The sequence below is a fragment of the Bos grunniens genome, chromosome 15 (genome assembly GCF_055505025.1).
Source record: "Bos grunniens cultivar Pamir isolate PY7600 chromosome 15, Bosgru_T2T1.0, whole genome shotgun sequence".
Taxonomy (NCBI): Eukaryota; Metazoa; Chordata; class Mammalia; order Artiodactyla; family Bovidae; genus Bos; species Bos grunniens.
Genome location: NC_141179.1, coordinates 35,862,079 through 35,881,178, shown reverse-complemented (window position 1 = coordinate 35,881,178; position 19,100 = coordinate 35,862,079). Strand labels below are relative to the sequence as shown.

At 38.8% G+C, this 19,100-nt stretch overlaps 1 protein-coding gene across 6 annotated transcripts in view; it reads right to left on the bottom strand.

The window, feature by feature from the left end:
• PIK3C2A (phosphatidylinositol-4-phosphate 3-kinase catalytic subunit type 2 alpha) overlaps window positions 1-19,100 on the bottom strand; it is a 107,412-nt gene that overhangs the window by 81,386 nt on the left and 6,926 nt on the right. The window contains exon 2 of one of the 6 annotated variants that reach the window (XM_086339783.1): window positions 11,273-11,412. The exons of 4 other annotated variants lie outside the window; for them this stretch is intronic. The gene's annotated coding sequence lies outside the window, so the exon portion shown is untranslated. The remainder of the gene's footprint in view (window positions 1-11,272; window positions 11,413-19,100) is intronic. One more of the 6 variants, XM_086339782.1, reaches the window with a different exon arrangement.

Sequence of the window (19,100 nt, the reverse complement as noted above, 5' to 3'; positions counted from 1 at the left end):
AACTAATCACACAGGATAAATTACAAAAAGATTAAATATTTAACTGTTTAAAAAAAAAAACTGAATCATAGGAGGCTTCCCTGGTAGTCCAGGGGTTAAGAATCAACCTTGCAACACAAGGGACACTGATTTGATCCCTGGTTCGGGAAGATCCCACATATCATGGAACAAGTAAGCCTGTGTGCCACAACTACTGAGCCCACACGCTTCAGCAGTAGAAGCACGAGTGCCTAGAGCCTAGGCTCGGCAACGAGAAGCCACTGCGATGAGAAGCTCACACACAGCAAGAAGAGTAGCCTCCGCTTGCCACAACTAGAGAAAGCCGCATGCCGCAACAAAGACCCACAACAGCCAAAAAAATATAAATAAATAAAAAAATGAATCTTAAAAAAAAAAAACTTAAAACGTAGAATCATAAAACTGAAGAAACACCGAATTCCTACATAACATCAACATAAGAAAGGGTGCTGTTAGTAATATGATTAAAAAACCTAGAAGTCATGAGAGAATATTCAAATACGTATTTTAAAAAAATAACTTTTATTTGTCATTCAAGCACCACTGAATTTATTCATCTTTTCAATAAATATTCACTAGGTGTAGGTTAGGAGAACGCAATGGCACCCCACTCCAGTACTCTTGCCTGGAAAATCCCATGGATGGAGGAGCCTGGTAGGCTGCAGTCCATGCGGTCGCTGAGGGTCGGACATGACTGAGCGACTTCACTTTCACTTTTCACTTTCATGCATTGGAGAAGGAAATGGCAACCCACTCCAGTGTTCTTGCCTGGAGAATCCCAGGGATAGGGGAGCCTGGTGGGCTGCCGTCTATGGGGTCACACAGAGTCGGACACGACTGAAGCGACTTAGCAGCAGCAGCAGTAGCAGCAGGTGTATGTTCAACACCAGGCACTGTTCTAGGTGCTGAAAAGTTACATAAAAATAACGTAACCATTAAGACTGTCAATGAAAGAACAAACTGGGGGAAAAAATGTGCTACTTATATCACACAGAAAGAACTATTTTCATAACATAAAGCCCATAAAGAAAAACAACCTTATAGGAAAATGGACAAAAAGTTTGAATAGGCTGGTCACAAAAAAGTAAAGACACCTACCCTTATTCATGTTGAGGTAATAGCAATCTTATACTAAACCTGATTTTATATCAAACTGATAACAAACACACAGAGGGGAAAAAACTCATCATATGAAAACTTGTTAGGTACATATAACAGCAGATAAAGGAAAAATTATTGTTTTAAATGATGCTAGAAAAGTAGAAAGGTGAAAACTTAACGAACAACTGAATTGAACTGAACTGAGACAGCACAGAAAGGCAAGAAAAAGAAACACGACAGGATCAAAGAGGAAGAAACAAAACACTGTTTTCTGATAAACCAACAAATCCAAAGAATATGCAGGTAACTAATAGAATTACATGTCGGAGCTTAACAAGGTTGCTGGAAATGATATTGAAATTAATTATATTTCCATATACCCATAAGGAATGGTTAGAAAAGGCAATTTTCAAAAAAGCAATATTTATACTAATAAGTTCACACACATGAAACTCACTAATAATATATGTAATTCACAAGTTGTAGGGAAAATTATAAAAGTTTACTGACAAATATCAACTATTTCAATGTAATGGATATTTTCTCATGTTTACAGATTTGAAGACAATTTTATAAAGATGCCACTTCTCCTGAACCAGATTTACAGGTTCAGTGCAGTCCCAATCAAAATACATTCTGTTAATATAAAATTTGACAAGATGTTCTGAAATTTATACAAACCAAAAGGGTCAAAACAGCCAAGACTTTCTTGAAAAAGAACAAAGGGAAAGGACTTGCGCTAGCTATCCATTAAAGACTTACTACAAAGCTCATTTTACTAAAGATAGTACGGTATTTATGCAGGAAGAGATAAATCTAAATATCATGTTAAGAGCCCAGAAACAGACACACATACACAGATGCCTGATTTAAAATAAAAAAAAAAAAGAGGCATTTCAGAATAAATGGTGCTAGAACAAATTGCAGGAAAAATGAAATGGACTCCTCCTGAACTCTTTAAGCAAAAAATCAACTCAAGGGAAGCCAAATACCAAACTTTGAAAGGAAAAACTATAAAGCTTTTAAAATCAGAGAAAGGAAAAATTTCTTAAGTAAGATATAGAAAGAACAAACCACATGGAAAAAAGTAATAAATTTGACTAGAGTAAAATCCAGGACTTTCATCCATCAAGACACCAAGGAGATCTGTACACCTGAAACTAACACAACATTATAAATCAACTGTATTTCAAAAAAAAACAAAGAAAATGATAAAAACAAGCCACAGAAAGGAAAATATTTTTAACATGCAACCAAAGGATTCAATGGAATAGGAAATGGCAACCCACTCCAGTATTCCTGCCTGGAAAATTCCAGGGACAGAGGAGCCTGGCTGGCTATATAGTCCATGGGGTGGCAAACAGCAGGACAACGACTGAGTGACTGAGCATCCAAGGATTCAAATCCTGGATTAAATAACTCCTACAAATTAAAAAGAAAAACAGATGATCTAAAAGGAAAACAGGCAAAGACAAAAACTTAATGAAAAAGAAATCCAATAATCAATAAATATATGAAAAAACAATAAATATATGAAAAAAAGGTTAAATCTTAGGAGTAAACAGGGAAATGCATATTAAAACTTCAGTAAGATATCATGACACATACATAAACCTGGGGGAAAAGTTTAAATCTTACTTACTTAAGCGATAACAAGAATGTGAAACAACGGGAAATCAGACACTTTGCTAGGATGAATGTAAATTGGTAAAGTTGTTTAACAAAACATGGGTCATATAGAAAAGTTGAAGATACCCTTACTCTAAAGCCCAGCAATTACATTCCAGTGTATATATTTTACAGTAACTCACACATACGTGCACAAAATATATGTCTAAGAACTTTAAAATAACATGGCCCATAATAGCCCCAAACAGGAAAAAACCACCCTAATTTTCACCAATCTAAACATGGATGAAAGAGAATACGTTCATGGTCTGTTTCTACTCACATCACTCCGAACACCAAATATGTGGGGTTTTTTCCCACTCTGAAGAGTTCTCCAACTCTCCATATACCAACTGGCTGTTCTACAATTCAATTCAGACACCGCCTACCCAGAGTTAATGTCAGAATCCACAGGTTTACAGGCACAGTAGTTCTACAATGATTGCTCTCACTGCAGAACTCAGTTTCAAGTACTGGATTCCGAGGTTACCCACGTTATTGTTTAGCCTAGGTTCAAATCAGGGGTTCCCAGGATCCCACCTCGGGTTTGATAAATTGCTAGTAAGGTTCACAGAACACAGGAAAACAGCTTACTTATTACCATTACCAGTTTATTACGGAGTAAACTATTCAGGAACAGCCAATGGAAGAAATGTATAGGACAAAGTTGGGGGGAGGGAAGTGTTTGAAGGTTCCATGGCTTCTCTGGAGGTACCATCCCCTGAGCACCTCAGTGTGCTCACTAACGTGGAAGCTCCCTGAGCCCCATCATTTTAAGAGCTTTTTAGTTCAGTGCAAGTCACTCAGTCATGTCCGACTCTTTGCGACCCCATGGACTGCAGCACACCAGGCTTCCCAGTCCATCACCAACTCCCAGAGCTTGCTCAAATTCATGGCCATAGAGTCGGTGATGCCATCCAACATCTCATCCTCTGTCATCCCCTTCTCCTTCTGCATTCAATCTTTCCCAGCATCAGGGTCTTTTCCAACGAGTTGGTTCTTTGCATCAGGTGGCCAAAGTATTGGAGTTTCAGCTTCAGCATCAGTCCTTCCAATGAATATTCAGGACTGATTTCTTTTAGGATTGACTGGTTGGATCTCCTTGCAGTCCAAGGGTCCAAGGGACTCTCAGGAGTCTTCTCCAACACCACTGTTCAAAAGCATCAATTCTTCAGCGCTCAGCTTTCTTTATAGTTCAACTCTCACATCCATACATGACTACTGGAAAAATCCATAGCCTTGACTAGACAAGACCTTTGTTGGCAAAGTAATGTCTCTGCTTTTTAATATGCTATCTAGGTTGGTCATAGCTTTTCCTCAAAGGAGCAAGCATCTTTTAATTTCATGGCTGCAGTCACCATCTGCAGTGATTTTGGAGCCCAAGAAAACACTCTGACACTCTGTCCACTGCTTCCCCATCTATTTGCCATGAAGTGATGGGACCGGATGCCATGCTCTTAGTTTTTTGAATGTTGAGTTTTAAGCCAGCTTCTTCACTCTCCTCTTCTCACTTTCATCAAGGGGCTCTTTAGTTCCTCTTCACTTTCTGCCATAGGGTGGTGTCATCTGCATCTCTGAGGTTATTGATATTTCTCCTGGCAATCTTGATTCCAGCTTGTGCTTCTTCCAGCCCAGCGTTTCTCATGATGTACTCTGCATATTAGTTAAATAATCAGGGTGACAATATACAGCCTTGACATACTCCTTTCCCAATTTGGAACCTGTCTGCTGTTCCATGTCTGGTTCTAACTGTTGCTTCTTGACTTGCATACAGATTTCTCAGGAGGCAGGTAAGGTGGTCTGGTATTCCCATCTCTTTCACAATTTTCCACAGTTTGTTGTGATCCACACAGTCAAAGGCTTTGACATAGTCAATAAAACGGAAGATGTTTTTCTGGAACTCTCTTGCTTTTTCAATGATCCAAAGGATGTTGGCAATTTGATCTCTGGTTCCTCTGCCTTTTCTAAATCCAGCTTGAACATATGGAAGTTCATGGTTCACATACTGTTGAAGCCTCGCTTGGAGAATTTTGAGCATTACTTTGCTAGTATGTGAAATGAGTGCAATTGTGTGGTAGTTTGAACATTCTTTGGCATTGCCTTTCTTTGGGATTGGAATGAAAACTGACCTTTTCCAGTTCTATGGCCACTGCTGAATTTTCCAAAGTTGCTAGCATGTTGAGTGCAGCACTTTCACAGCATTACCTTTTAAGATTTGAAACAGCTCAGCTGGAATTCCATCACCTCCACTAGCTTTATTCATAGTGATGCTTCCTAAGGCCCACTTGACTTTGAACTCCAGGTGTCTGGCTCTAGGTGAGTGATCACACCATCATGGTTACCTGGTCATAAAGATCTTTTTTGTATAGTTCTGTGCATTCTTGCCACCTCTTCTTAATATCTTCTGCTTCTGTTAGGTCCATACTATTTCTGTCCTTTATTGTGCCCATCTTTGCATGAAGTGTTCCCTTGGTATCTCTAATTTTCTTGAAGAGATCTCTAATCTTTCCATTCTATGGTTTTCCTCTATTTCTTTGCACTGATCATTTAGGAAGGCTTTCTTATCTCTCCTTGCTATTCTTTGGAACTCTGCCTTCAGATGGATATTTCTTTCTTTTTCTCCTTTTCCTTTAGCTTCTCTTCTTTTCTCAGCTATTTGTAAGGCCTCTTTAGTCAACCATTTTGCCCTTGTGCATTTCTTTTTCTTGGGGATAGTCTTGATCACTGCCTCCTGTACAATGTCATGAATTTCCGTCCACAGTTCTTCAGGCACTCTGTCTATCAGATCTAATCCCTTGAATCTATTTGTCACTCCCACTGTATAATGGTAAGGGTTTTGATTTAGGTCTTACCTGAATAGTCTAGTGTTTCCCCCTATTTTCTTCAATTTAAGTCTGAATTTTGCAATAAGGAGTTCATGATCTGAGCCATAGTCAGCTCCTGGTCTTGTTTTTGCTGACTGTATAGAGCTTTTACAGAGATTTTATTACATAGGCATGGTTCATTAAATCACTGGCAGGTTGATTAGTTCAATTTCCAGCTGTGGAGAGTCCCTTCCCCAGAGGTCAGGGGGTGGAGCTGGAAGTTCCAACCCAGCAGTCACACCTTGGTCTTCCTGGCAACTAGCCCTCATTCAGAAACTATCCAGGGATCCCAGACAATAGTCATCTTATTAGTATACAAAAGAAAATGGTCTGGAGATTCCAAGAGTTTTAGGAGTTGCATGACAGGAACTAGGGACAAAGACCAAACATTTACTTTTCTTTATATTGTAATTCATTCAACGGAATTCTGTACATCAGTGCCAAAGATTGAATTAGAACTATAAAAAAATAGACAAGGGCTTCTGTGGTGGCTCAGAATCAGTTGGTAAAGAATCTGCCTGTAAAGCAGGAGGTTACCTGCAATGTAGGAGAGAGATCTGGGTTCGATCCCTAGGTAGGGAAGATTCCCTTGAAAAGGAAATGGCAATTCACTCCAGTACTCTAGTTGGGAAATCCCATTAAGAGAAGAGCCTGGTGGGCTACAGTTCATGGGATTGCAAGAGTCGGACAGGACTTAGCGACTTCACCACCACCATTGCAAGGCATTGTACAAGATGCAATGGATATAATATGAAGAGGCACATGAGAAATACAGTCCCTATCTTCAAGGAGCAATAGAATTAAACCCAAGGCAAGTGTAGCCAATGTCACAAGAGTCTATAAAAAGTGTGAGGGAAGGAGTTCTGCGAGAGTGACAGTATAGCTGGCCTCAGAACAAACTCTTGAAAAAAAAAAAAAGATAAAACTTAGAAAAATAATGTTAAACAAAGTGAAAGTGTTAGTCGCTCAGTCATCTCTTAATTAACTCTTTGAGCCCACCAGGCTCCTCTGTTCATGGGATATCCCAGGCAAGAATACTGGAGTGCATTGCCATTCCCTTTTCCAGAGGATCTTCCCAACCCAGGGATTGAACCCAGGTCTCCTGTATTGCAGGCCTGATTGTTTACCATCTGAGCCACCAGAGAGGCAAAGGGAGAGACAAAAATACGAAAATTTCATCCATATAAAGTTCAAAAACATGAAAAACTACACTGTCTAGTGTTTAAGAATGCTTACGTAGCAGTGTAACCTCAAAGAAAAGGAAAAGATTATCAAAAGTTAGAATAGTGGCTGCTCATGGAGGGAGGGAGAGATTTATAAGGGAGAACAACACTGGGGACTTCCAGAATATCAGCAGTATTTTAGTCTGTAAAGTCACAACTGGTTAAACAAGAGTTTGTTTTACAATTACTATTTGTTAAACAATCATACATGATTTGTGAACTTTTTTCTGTTATTTCACAATAAAAAAGAATCCACTTCCCACATATTTAAAAAACTGAACTTTCTTTTCTATATTATACGTGGTATGTGAAAAATAAAGAACATCTGCATTATGAATTGCATGTGAGTTTTTTTCCTTACCCCCACACAGCAAATTATGTGAACACAAGAAGTTCGCCTTTTTAGTGATGCCATAGAAAAAAAAAATACAAGTAACAGCTATATTATCCTTTTTCATTTGCCAATCTATTAGGCTAAATTAAGGATACTGCTCTAAGTCATTAAGGGATATGGGGAAAGTGTTAAGGGATAAAAGAAAACAACAAACTATAAAATACAGTTTCTCAAATTTTCACCATCTGTGAATCACTTCATAGGCACTGCACATAACATGATCAATGCACTTAAAAAATATTAACTGCATTTAAAAACACATAGTAAGATATTCCTATCAGTGAGAGGGATGACTGTATACACTCACCATTGTATGCATGTCCAGTATATTTAGTTTGCTTCTTATTTGAATTAAACTACAAAATCTTAATTCAATTATAGCATGTCAGGAAGGCAGTAATGTTTGGTGGTGGCTCTATGAAATAGTTATGGATATGTGTATAAAATCTTAGAGGCTATACTTTCAAATATTTCTGAATTTAGGCATTTCTTCATTGTATTCTTGCTACCATCCTAGACCAAAATAGCCTCCCAATCTGTCTGCATCACCCTTCAATCCTACCCCTTCACACTATTCTCAACACAGCACCCAGAATGATACTGAAAAAGGTCATCTCACCCCTATGCTGAGAACTTCCAGTTGTTTCTGTCTCACTCAGAGAAAAGATAAAATCTTTGTAAAAGTCCTCTAGGCACTCTAAAACTAGTCACCCTATTTCTTCTCTCCTAAAACTCACCTCTCTGCTACTGTCACACTGGTCTCCTTGTTCCTCAAACACATATGCCTCTCACTCAGAGCTTTTGCTCTTTTGCTTCCTCTGACTGGACTGTTTTTCCCCTGGAGAGCTGAATGGCTCCCTCTTCACCTCCTTCAAGTCTTCCATCGAGAAGGTAACATATGATTAAAGTCTTCCCTGATAACCTAGTTATAACCCAATGTTCTCTAACTCAACTGCCTATGCAGTTTACTTATTTTCTTCTTAGCACATAGTACCATCCTATATATTGCATATGTTACTTATTTTATTATCTATGTTTCCCCACTAGACTACAAATTTCATGAAGCTGGAATTTAACTTCTGGATTCACATTCATATCCCTAAGCACCTAGAACAGTCTTGGGACAAGCAAGAAGCAGTTCTTCACTGGGGAGTGTCTTCGGTATTCTGCAACATACTCAAGAGTACACAAAAATATACTCAAAACAAACATTTTAACCTAAGAGACACAACAGATTTTTAATCCACTCTTGTTGCATTTGTTTTCATTTAAAGTACTTAGAAATCATCTCAAATGTGGCAAATAACAACCATGAATTTCTTTCTCTGAGGGAAGAAAATCGTGTGTACATATTTTCAGAACTGTTCTTCAGAGCCACATGCTTTTTAGACAGACTGAAACACATTATTATTTTAAGTACATGTGGGATGTACAGTTCATGTCTGCTTGCTGACTTAAAATACTGGCCTTGGGCTCAACAGAGCAATTTAGAGATGACCTTTAGTTGTTATCTATGTAAAACTAAAGGCCTGAAGTCATGAAAGTAATTGAGACTGCATGGAGATAATGTTCAGGGTGAAGAGAGAAAAAGAGAAATCATGAGGGCCACAAATATTTAAACAGGAAACAAAAGGTCAAAAGAAAATAACAGATAGGTGTAAAGACTGGTAACAGAAAACTAAGGGAACAGGATGTCCTAAAATGGAGAAGCTACAGAGACTGATACAGAATGAGGACTGAAAAAACTAGATTTAAAACGTCATTTGGGATTATCTTAACAACTTTACTGATATGTAATTAACTTATAAAATTCATCCATAGTTATTTTTGATATATTCAGAGTTGTGTGACCATCACCACTATCAGACTTCAGTACATTCTCATCACCCCCCAGTATAACTCTTACCCATTAGCAGTCACTCCTAATTTCCCACTCTCAGACTCTCATTAGTGATTTAGACAGGTATGAAAACTGAAAAAGCAAGGAATTACATGTAAAAAGGGCATATTCTTTGACAGTAAAGGGAACTAGATAGATAGGAGGAGGTGTCAGGAATGGCTGTTGAAAATGGGAAGCAATTTCAACATGTGGTAGGTTGAAGAGGATTCAGGGCACAAAGACTGAAAGGCACAAGAGATAGAAGATAAATATTAGTACTAGCTCAGACACTGGGTGCAGATGAATAAGAGAATCAGAAGCAACAGATGCATGGGTCTGACTTGGAAAGGAAGAGTTACCTTAGCAGACTGAGGTGACAGAGGTAAGGAATTACTAAGAGAATACCTGAAAATGGAGGACTGGGAAGAGCCAATGATAGAAAGTAGACTCAGATGGTAAAGAACCTGCCTGTGGAAACCCAACCCAGTATTCTTGCCTGGAGAATCCCATGGACAGAGGAGCCTGGTGGGCTACAGTTCATGGGGTCATAAAGAGTCAGACGTGATGAGCGACTAACACTTTCACTTTCATCTAAACCTTGGTAGAGTTTTAGATATTTCAAGCTTTACTATTTTAAAATGAATGTCATAAATACGTAATATAAATTTTCTCTTACTAGAATATACAAAGTGGCAAGAGACTGTCACTCTCACCCTAACAATGAAAATCAAGCCAAAAACGCTTTAAAAAAAATAGTTTTAAGACATCAGAGAGTAGACAACATTAAAAAACCAAATGAATTAAATTCCAGAAAGTGATAAAACCTTCAAATCAGGCCCATCACTACTCCCAACCCTAACACAGCAGGGAGAGAAGAATGCACTGTAGACAGGATTAAAGTGAAATAAGCCAGACTTCTAACAATCACATGGAGGCCAGCATGACAGTTTAGAATTCAGAGGAGTGATAGAGGCAAGGCAGAGTGGTCTAAAATACTAGATAAAGAATTACATGGAACCCCAGACATGGAACAAGTCTATACCCACTCATCAACTCTTTCCCATGGGGCTTTACTAAATGCATAGGTAGCACACTGAAAAGCTGGAAGCAGGACAGAAAAGCTGAAAGAGATCCCCTGGTGAGGTGTGTGGGCCTCCGTAAAGTACAAGGCAGCCACTTGCCAAAAAGGACTGGGGAGGTGAGCAGGGAGAAACCTATCAGAGCTCTCCAAGTTTCCAGCTACTGATGGCTCTGGACATGGCAGAGAGCTAAGAAAAAGCCCTCCAAGGCATCCTAGACTTTTGCACACTCTAAGACAGCTGCCCTCCAGAAGCTGGGATAACGGAAACAAAGCAGAGATCCAATGAGACACAGAAAGCAGGACTAGACAACAGAGACTCCCAGCAACCTAAACAGCTGGCAGCAAGGCTACAAAACCAATCTCTGGAATCAAGACAATGCTCAGATCTCAAATTCTACTCAAGAGAAAGTTATGATTCTGCCCCAAACTATTTCAATGCAGTAGTGAACCGAATCAAATTAAAAGCTGCAACAAAGCACAGACCCCTCTGACTTATAAATCAGACTATCAATTTAGTGGCCTGACAAAATAGAGAGTATTTTGAAGGTAAATATTAAGTAAGTAATAAATAAATTTCAGGATCCAAATTTAGACAAGCTGTCTGGCATGTAATCAAAGATTACAAGACAAACAAGAAAATGTGGCCCATGCAAGAGGCAGTCAAAATAAGCAGACACAGATAGGCCCAAATGTTGAAATTGTCAAATGAGAACTTTTAAAGTAATCTGGATGAAAATGCTAAATTTAGCAGAAAAGATAGATGATACACATGAAGCAGGGGAAAATTTCAGCAGAGTAATACACTTTTTTTTTTTTTTAAAAAAAGGAAGAACCCAAAAAATATATTAGGAAATAAAAATGTATCAGAAATGAAGAATTAATTACATGGACTTAACAACAAAGAAGACTGGCAAACTCAAAGACAAATCAATAGAAAATATTCCAACTAAAAGAGAAAAAAGGAGAAGTAAAATAGAATGCTGGAATTCTACCGGACAATTTCAAATGGTCTAACATACATGTAATTGGGGGGTTCCCTGGTACCTCAGCTAGTAAAGAATCCACCTGTAATGCAGGAGACCTGGGTTCGATCCTTGGGTTGCGAAGATCTCCTGGAGACAGGAACGGCTACCCACTCCAGTATTCTTGGGTTTTCCTGGTAGCTCAGACGGTAAAGAATCCCCCTGCAATGCAGGAGACCTGGGCTCAATCCTTGGGTTGGGAAGATCCCCTGGAGAAGGGAATGGCTACCCAGTTCTCTTCTCCAGTATTCTTGCCTGGAGAATTCCATGGACAGGTGAGCCTGGCAGACTACAGTCCATGGAGTCGCAAAGAGTTGGACACAACTGAGTAACTTTCACTGTGCATGTAATTGGAGTCCCAGGCGAGGAGAGACTGAACAGAACAAATATTTGAAGAGAAAATGACCAAGAACTTTCTATAAGTGAAGCAGGTCATCAGTCAAACAAATTTAAGTTGAGTGAAGCCCAATAGGATAAAAATATACCAGAGAATTAATCTAATGGGGTTGCAGAGGAATGTAGATTAAACTACTTGAAAGAAATGGCTTCAGTTTTTACTGACATTGGTGGCTGCTACTGCTGCTGCTGCTAAGTCGCTTCAGTCGTGTCCGACTCTGTGCGACCCCATAGATGGTGGAGTTTAGGTCAAATCAATATAGTTATCTACAGAGCCTGTTCCTAAAGAAACCAGGGAGGTTTCGATAATAATTTCTCTGGTACAGTTTAATCATTTTTATCCAAATTTAGATATGTTAAATGTGTAGAGTTATATTTCTAGGTTTAGGGTATGCCACAATCAAACTTCTTCATTTCAACCTAACTTAATTTTACTCTGTAGATTTTTAGTGAAATTTTTTAAATAAAAATTAAGAATAAGTTAAACCATCAAGCTCAATTTCTCTCCACCTAAAAATCCTCTCTAAAAAAAAAAAAAACCTAAAATTTCCATCTACCAATATGAACTTTTATAGTCAAACTTAATATACCTCCAAGGAGGGGAAAACCAGTATACTCAATTATTAGATTAAGAAGCTGAAGGTATGTTTTATGCACAGACATTCACGTGATCTGATTTGCATTGTTCAAAGATCTCTATTTGCTCTGCAAAAAACAGATGTAAGAAAAACAAAAACAGAAACCAGGAAACCAATTAACAAACAACTGAACCGGTATAGGAAAAAATTAGCAATAACCTGAATTAGAATGACAATTCTGGAAATAAGTGGCTTCGTTTAAACAAATGAAAAGAAGTTTAGATAGTAAATAAAGTGGGGGGGGGGAAGTAGCGTGATAGAGAGTGATTTAGATAGGGGATAGTATTTTTAATAGTGGAATGAGGGAAAAGATGAAACTGGAGCCATAACCTGGACATAAGAAACCAGTGAAGTCATGGAGAAAAGTTAACAGTCTTCCCAAGGTTCTCCACAAGTTTAAAGATGTATGGCCTTAGCCTGGATCTTGTATTCTTTAACCTCTATACCACACTTACAATTATGCTTTGCCCAAGGATTATAAACAACTAATAAAGGGCTTAATTCTTCCATTTTGACAAAAAGCAACAGCTACACTGGAGTCTAATAAGCACTGGCAGTCACTGTATCACCTTCAGCCCTTGGCGCATTCTACACATAGGAGATTCACAATCAGAGCATTCGCCCAGAGCAACTTTCTGTATCTGCATATGTGTATCACTGTGTGTGTTTGGGAGGGGGACAGAGAGGGAAACACTGTTATTAGCAAGAGGTCCTATACAAAGACACTTTACTGACAAAGCAGTTTTCAATCTAACCCAGAATCCCAACAGTAGTACTGCTTTGTGAAGATAATTAGTGAACTTTGGACTACTTTATTGTTCATTCATTTAACATGAATCATTAAATATACTCTGATATTACCCCAATTCCAACACGGCAAATAACAGTAAGCTTTTTGTGTTGTTATGGTATATGCTTCCATTTCCAACATGGTTTAAGGTAGGAAAAAATACAACTGAGAGCCCCCAAATAAGGAATAATAATGAAAATGATGTGAATACTTCTGAATTTTTTCTCCCAAACTGTCAATTTCTATGGCTAACAAAAACTTGTTTTCACAAGTTTTTGTGAAATGTAATGTAATTACATTTCGAAATATGTAATTTTTTTCAAGTAATGCATGAAAATTACTAGTTTTATAAAAACAAGTGATAACAAAGAAGAAAAAATGAAGTTGCATTTTTTTTGAGTAGACCCAAGCTCAAATATCATAACTCCTTCTTATTAACTGTGTATTCCTAAATAATTTATTTAATCTGTCTTTTTCTTAGTTTTCTCATATGTAAAGCATAGATATAGTGTTGTCAGGATCAGATAAAATAATATATATATAATAATATTATATACATATATAATATATATAAAAGGCATTTAAAAAATACATTCAGTTCAGTCGCTCAGTCGTGTCCGACTCTTTGCGACTCCATGAATCGCAGCACGCCAGGCCTCCCTGTCCATCACCAACTCCCGGAGTTCACTCAGACTCACGTCCATCAAGTCAGTGATGCCATCCAGCCATCTCATCCTCTGTCATCCCCTTCTCCTCCTGTCCCCAATCCCTCCCAGCATCAGAGTCTTTTCATTACATTTGTTCAAATATTAGAACAAAGGTAGCTTAGTTCAGCTACCTGAAAGGTAGCTTAGGAACTTCCCTGGTGGTCCAGTGGTTAAGATTCCAAAAAAAAAAGGCTGCTTATTGCTAATAAGCATATAAAAAGATGCTCAACACCACTACTCATTCAGTTCAGTTCAGTTCATTCAGTTCAGTCGCTCAGTCGTGTCTGACTCTTTGCGACCTCATGAATCTCAGCACGCCAGGCCTCCCTGTCCATCACCAACTCCTGGAGTTTACCCAAATGCAAATCAAAACCACAATGAGATACCATTTCACACCTACTAGAATGACTATAATTTTTAAAAAGGATAGACAATCAACCAAGACCTACTTATATAGCACAGAGAACTACACTCAGTATTTTTCAATAACCTCAGATATGCAGATGACACCACCCTTATGGCAGAAAGTGAAGAGGAAATAAAAAGCCTCTTGATGAAAGTGAAAGAGGAAAGTGAAAAGGCTGGCTTAAAGCTCAACATTCAGAAAACTAAGATCATGGCATTTGGTCCCATCACTTCAAGGCAAATAGATGGGGAAACAGTGGAAACAGTGTCAGACTTTATTTTTGGGGGCTCCAAAATCACTGCAGATAGTGACTGCAGCCATGAAATTAAAAGACACTTACTCCTTGGAAGAAAAGTTATGACCAACCTAGATAGTATATTGAAAAGCAGAGACATTACTTTGCCAACAAAGGTCCGTCTAGTCAAGGCTATGGTTTTTCCAGTGGTCATGTATGGATGTGAGACTTGGACTGTGAAGAAAGCTGAGTGCCGAAGAATTGATGCTTTTGAACTGTGGTGTTGGAGAAGACTCTTGAGAGTCCCTTGGACTGCAAGGAGATCCAACCAGTCCATTCTGAAGGAGATCAGCCCTGGGATTTCTTTGGAGGGAATGATGCTGAAGCTGAAACTCCCGTACTTTGGCCACCTCATGCGAAGAGCTGATTCACTGCAAAAGACTCTGATGCTGGGAGGGATTGGGGACAGGAGGAGAAGGGGACGACAGAGGATGAGATGGCTGGATGGCATCACTGACTCGATGGATGTAAGTCTGAGTGAACTCCGGGAGTTGGTGATGGACAGGGAGGCCTGGTGTGCTGCGATTCATGGGGTCGCAAAGAGTCGGACACGACTGAGTGACTGAACTGAACTGAACTGAAGGGAAGAGAACCTGAAGAATATGTGTGTGTGTGTGTGTGTGTGTGTGTATAACTGTACATTGTTATTTAGTCACTAAGTCATGCTTGACTCTTTGCAACCCCATGGACTGCAGCCCACCAGGATTCTCTGTTTATGAGATTTTTCCAGGCAAGGATACTGGAGTGGGTAGCCACTTCCTTCTCCAGGGGATGTTCCCCAACCAGGGATCAAATCCACATCTCCTGTGTTGGCATGCAGATTCTTTACTGCTGAGCCACCAGGGAAGATAACCACATACACCTGAAGTTAACACAAGATTGTAAATCAACTATAGTTCAATATAAATAAATAAATAAATAAAGGAAAAGAAGCATTGACAAGGATATAGAGAAACTGAAACCCTCACACTTTGCCAATAGGAATATAAAATGTTGCAGCCACATTTTAACACTTTAAAAAAAATTGAAGTATAGTTGATGTATGATATTACATAAGTTACAGGTATACAATATAGTGATTCACAATTTGCTTTTTCCCAATTTTTTTGGCCCAAAACTCCGTGTGGTCTGTGGGATCTTAGTTCCCTGACCAGGGATTGAACCCGAGCCCTCAGCAGTGACAATAGAGTCCAAACCATTGGACCACCAGAGAAGTCCCCACATTATTTAAAGGTTATACTCTATAGTTATTATAGAATATTGGCTATATTCCCTGTATTGTACAATATATCCTTATAGCTTATTTTATACATAATAGTTTGTAACACTCAATCCTCTACCCTCATGTTGCCCTTCACCACTTATTTGTTCTCTATATCTGTGAGTCTGTTTCTTTTTTTGTTGTATTCAATAGTTTGTTGAATTTTTAGATTCTACATTTAAGTGATATATATGTGTCTTTCTCTGTCTGGTTTATTTCACTTAACATAATATCTGCCAAGTCTATCCATATTGTTACAAATGACAAAATTTCCTTATGCCCAAGTAGTATTCCATGGTGTGTACACACACACACACACACACACACACACACACACACACACACACACACACACACACACACACACACACAGAGTATCTTTATCCATTCATTTGTTGACTGGCAGTTGAGGTTGCCTCCATATCCTGGCAATTAAGTAAAGTCAAAGAGACAGAAAAGTAGATTAGCAATTACCAGGAGCTAGGAAGAAGAGGTGGAGAAGGCAATGGCAACCCACTCCAGTATTCTTGCCTGGAGAATCCCAGGGACGGGGGAGCCTGGTGGGCTGCCGTCTATGGGGTCGCACAGAGTTGTACACGACTAAAGTGACTTAGCAGCAGCAGCAGGAAGAAAGGGACGGGGTAGTTACTGCTTAATGGTACAGAGTATCTGTTTGGGGTGATGAAAAACTTTGGAAATAGAAAGCGGTGATGGCTGCATTAACATCGTAAATATAATGTCACTGAAATATACACTTAAAAATGATTAAATGACAAATTTTGGTATATATAGTTTACAATAAAAAGTTATTAGATAGTTATCTTGACAGAAACCTTCACACACCTTCCACACAAAAAACTTAATTCTAGAATCTTGTTCTTGACAGTTAGCAAATATAGTTTACATACATAAAAAGTAATACAGGAAACCAGGTCCAGAGTTTGTCGGGATTCTCTGTACTATCTTAACAATTTTTCTGTAGTCTAAAACTGTTATAAAAATTTGGCTTTTTGTTGAAAGGGTATATTGAATCTCAAAACATGCTAAGTGAAAGAAGCCAGATTCAGAAGACTATAGGTATAGGATGATGCCAATTTTATATGCCATTCTTGGAATGCAAAACTATAGAAATGCAAAAGAAAAATCTGTTGCTGCCAGAGACTGGAGGGTGAGTGGGAGGGACCAATTTACAAAGGGCATAAGGACACTTTCTAAAGTGATGCAATTATTTCATATTTTAACTATGGTAGAGGCAGTTACATACTGTTACTATTCCTTATAATTTATAGCATCTTTGGAGAAGGCGATGGCACCCCACTCCAGTACTCTTGCCTGGAAAATCCCACGAACAGAGGAGCCTGGTAAGCTGCAGTCTGTGGGGTCGCAAAGAGTCGGACACGACTGAGCAACTTCCCTTTCAATTTTCACTTTTATGCATTGGAGAAGGAAATGGCAACCCACTCCAGTGTTCTTGCCTGGAGAATCCCAGGGACGGGGGAGCCTGGTGGGCTGCCGTCTATGGAGTCACACACATTAGGACACGACTGAAGTGACTTAGCAACAACAATAGCGTTGTACACCCAAAACAGATGCATTTTACTATAAGTAAATTATATATTAATAACTGTCTTTAAAAAAAAACCTGAACAGCTACAATCTCATGTCATGTATTTTAATATACGCAGAATTCTAGTCTGATAAATATCATCATGCAATCTAGTCAGATGAAAGCAGGCTACATTCTCAAGCCAAAGAGTGCTTTGCTCAATTCACGTACACACTAAACAAAAAAGAAAAGTCAGAACAGTTATAAATTACATTATGAACACATACAAAGTGATTTAATAAATCAATCTGGTTATGGCTACTCACAGCACTATGGTTTTAATTACAGGTAACTCCGTCAGAGTTATGGGGGCTGGGGTGGAGAAGGCAATGGCACCCCACTCCAGTACTCTTGCCTGGAAAATCCCATGGATGGAGGAGCCTGGTGGGCTGCAGTCCATGGGGTCGCTAAGAGTCGGACACAACTGAGCGACTTCACTTTCACTTTTTCACTTTCATGCATTGAGAAGGAAATGGCAACCCACTCCAGTGTTCTTGCCTGGAGAATCCCAGGGACGGGGGAGCCTGGTGGGCTGCCGTCTATGGGGTCGCACAGAGTCGGACACGACTGAAGTGACTTAGCAGCAGCAGCAGCAGCAACTCCTTCAGAGTTTATGGGGGCTGGGGTGGGGTGTATACCTGCTTTGTATGATTTCCAAAACTGCAAATAAAACATTTGAAAAAGTATTCTCCCATTCCCTAATAGACAGGTATTGATGCTTTGTGCTTAGTTGCTCAGTCGTGTCTGACTCTTGCGATCCCATAAATGGTATAGCCTGCCAGGCTCCTCTGTCCATGGGATTCTCCAGGCAAGAATACCAGAGTGGGCTGCCATTTCCCTCTCCAGGGAATCTTCGCAACCCAGGGATTGAACCCAGGTCTCCTGCATTGCTTTCAGATTCTATACCAACTGAGCTACAAGGGAAGCCCAATGGGATGTAGCTCTCCCAACAATAGCCAAGTTCTTTTCCCACCTCACCAGAAGGTAAGTACCCCTTATCTTTGACTTCCTTCTATTGTCTCTTCTCATTTTCCCCTTTTATCTAGAAAGATGGTCTGCTTTTTCCTCCCACTCCACAGTAGAACTTTAACAATACTCAACATCTTCCTGTTTCTCTGAGCATTTTCTGAAAGTAAATTGTCAATTTCAGTTTTTTTATAGGAAAATACTTCTAAAAATTACCTGTTTCAATTAGAATTTCCCATACTGCAAATTTTTAAACCAATTCTCCTTTATGAACACTGCCTATTCTTTTCTCATAGTAAAATTCTTATCAAATCCCTACTGATTTCACAATAGGAACTCAAATTACTCTGCTGCTCATTAGTCAACAACCTGTCTTTCCATACTCTTAGCCATGTCTTCCACACTACTCAAGCCACAAGTTTAGAGTATGTGCTAAGATTTCCTGAATCATCCAAATAATATAAAAATTCTGACCACTGGCCTCTAAATATTTATTGCAGATGTCTATTTATCCTCATCTCCTACTTCACCTGTGTTGTTTTTATGTTTTTATTTTTTTTCCCTTTATGACAAGTTTTTATTTGTATCAAATACAGAGTACCATAAGTAAATATAAGATTATGACTTGAATATTTTAATATAGCTTATAATTTGGCAAATTAATTATCCAAAATTTATTACATATTTGAGTACACACTGATGAAATTACTTGGCATAACTTGGAAAGATAAATATTTCTGTACCTTAACCATTTGTCATGTATATATGTGGTACATATATGAACA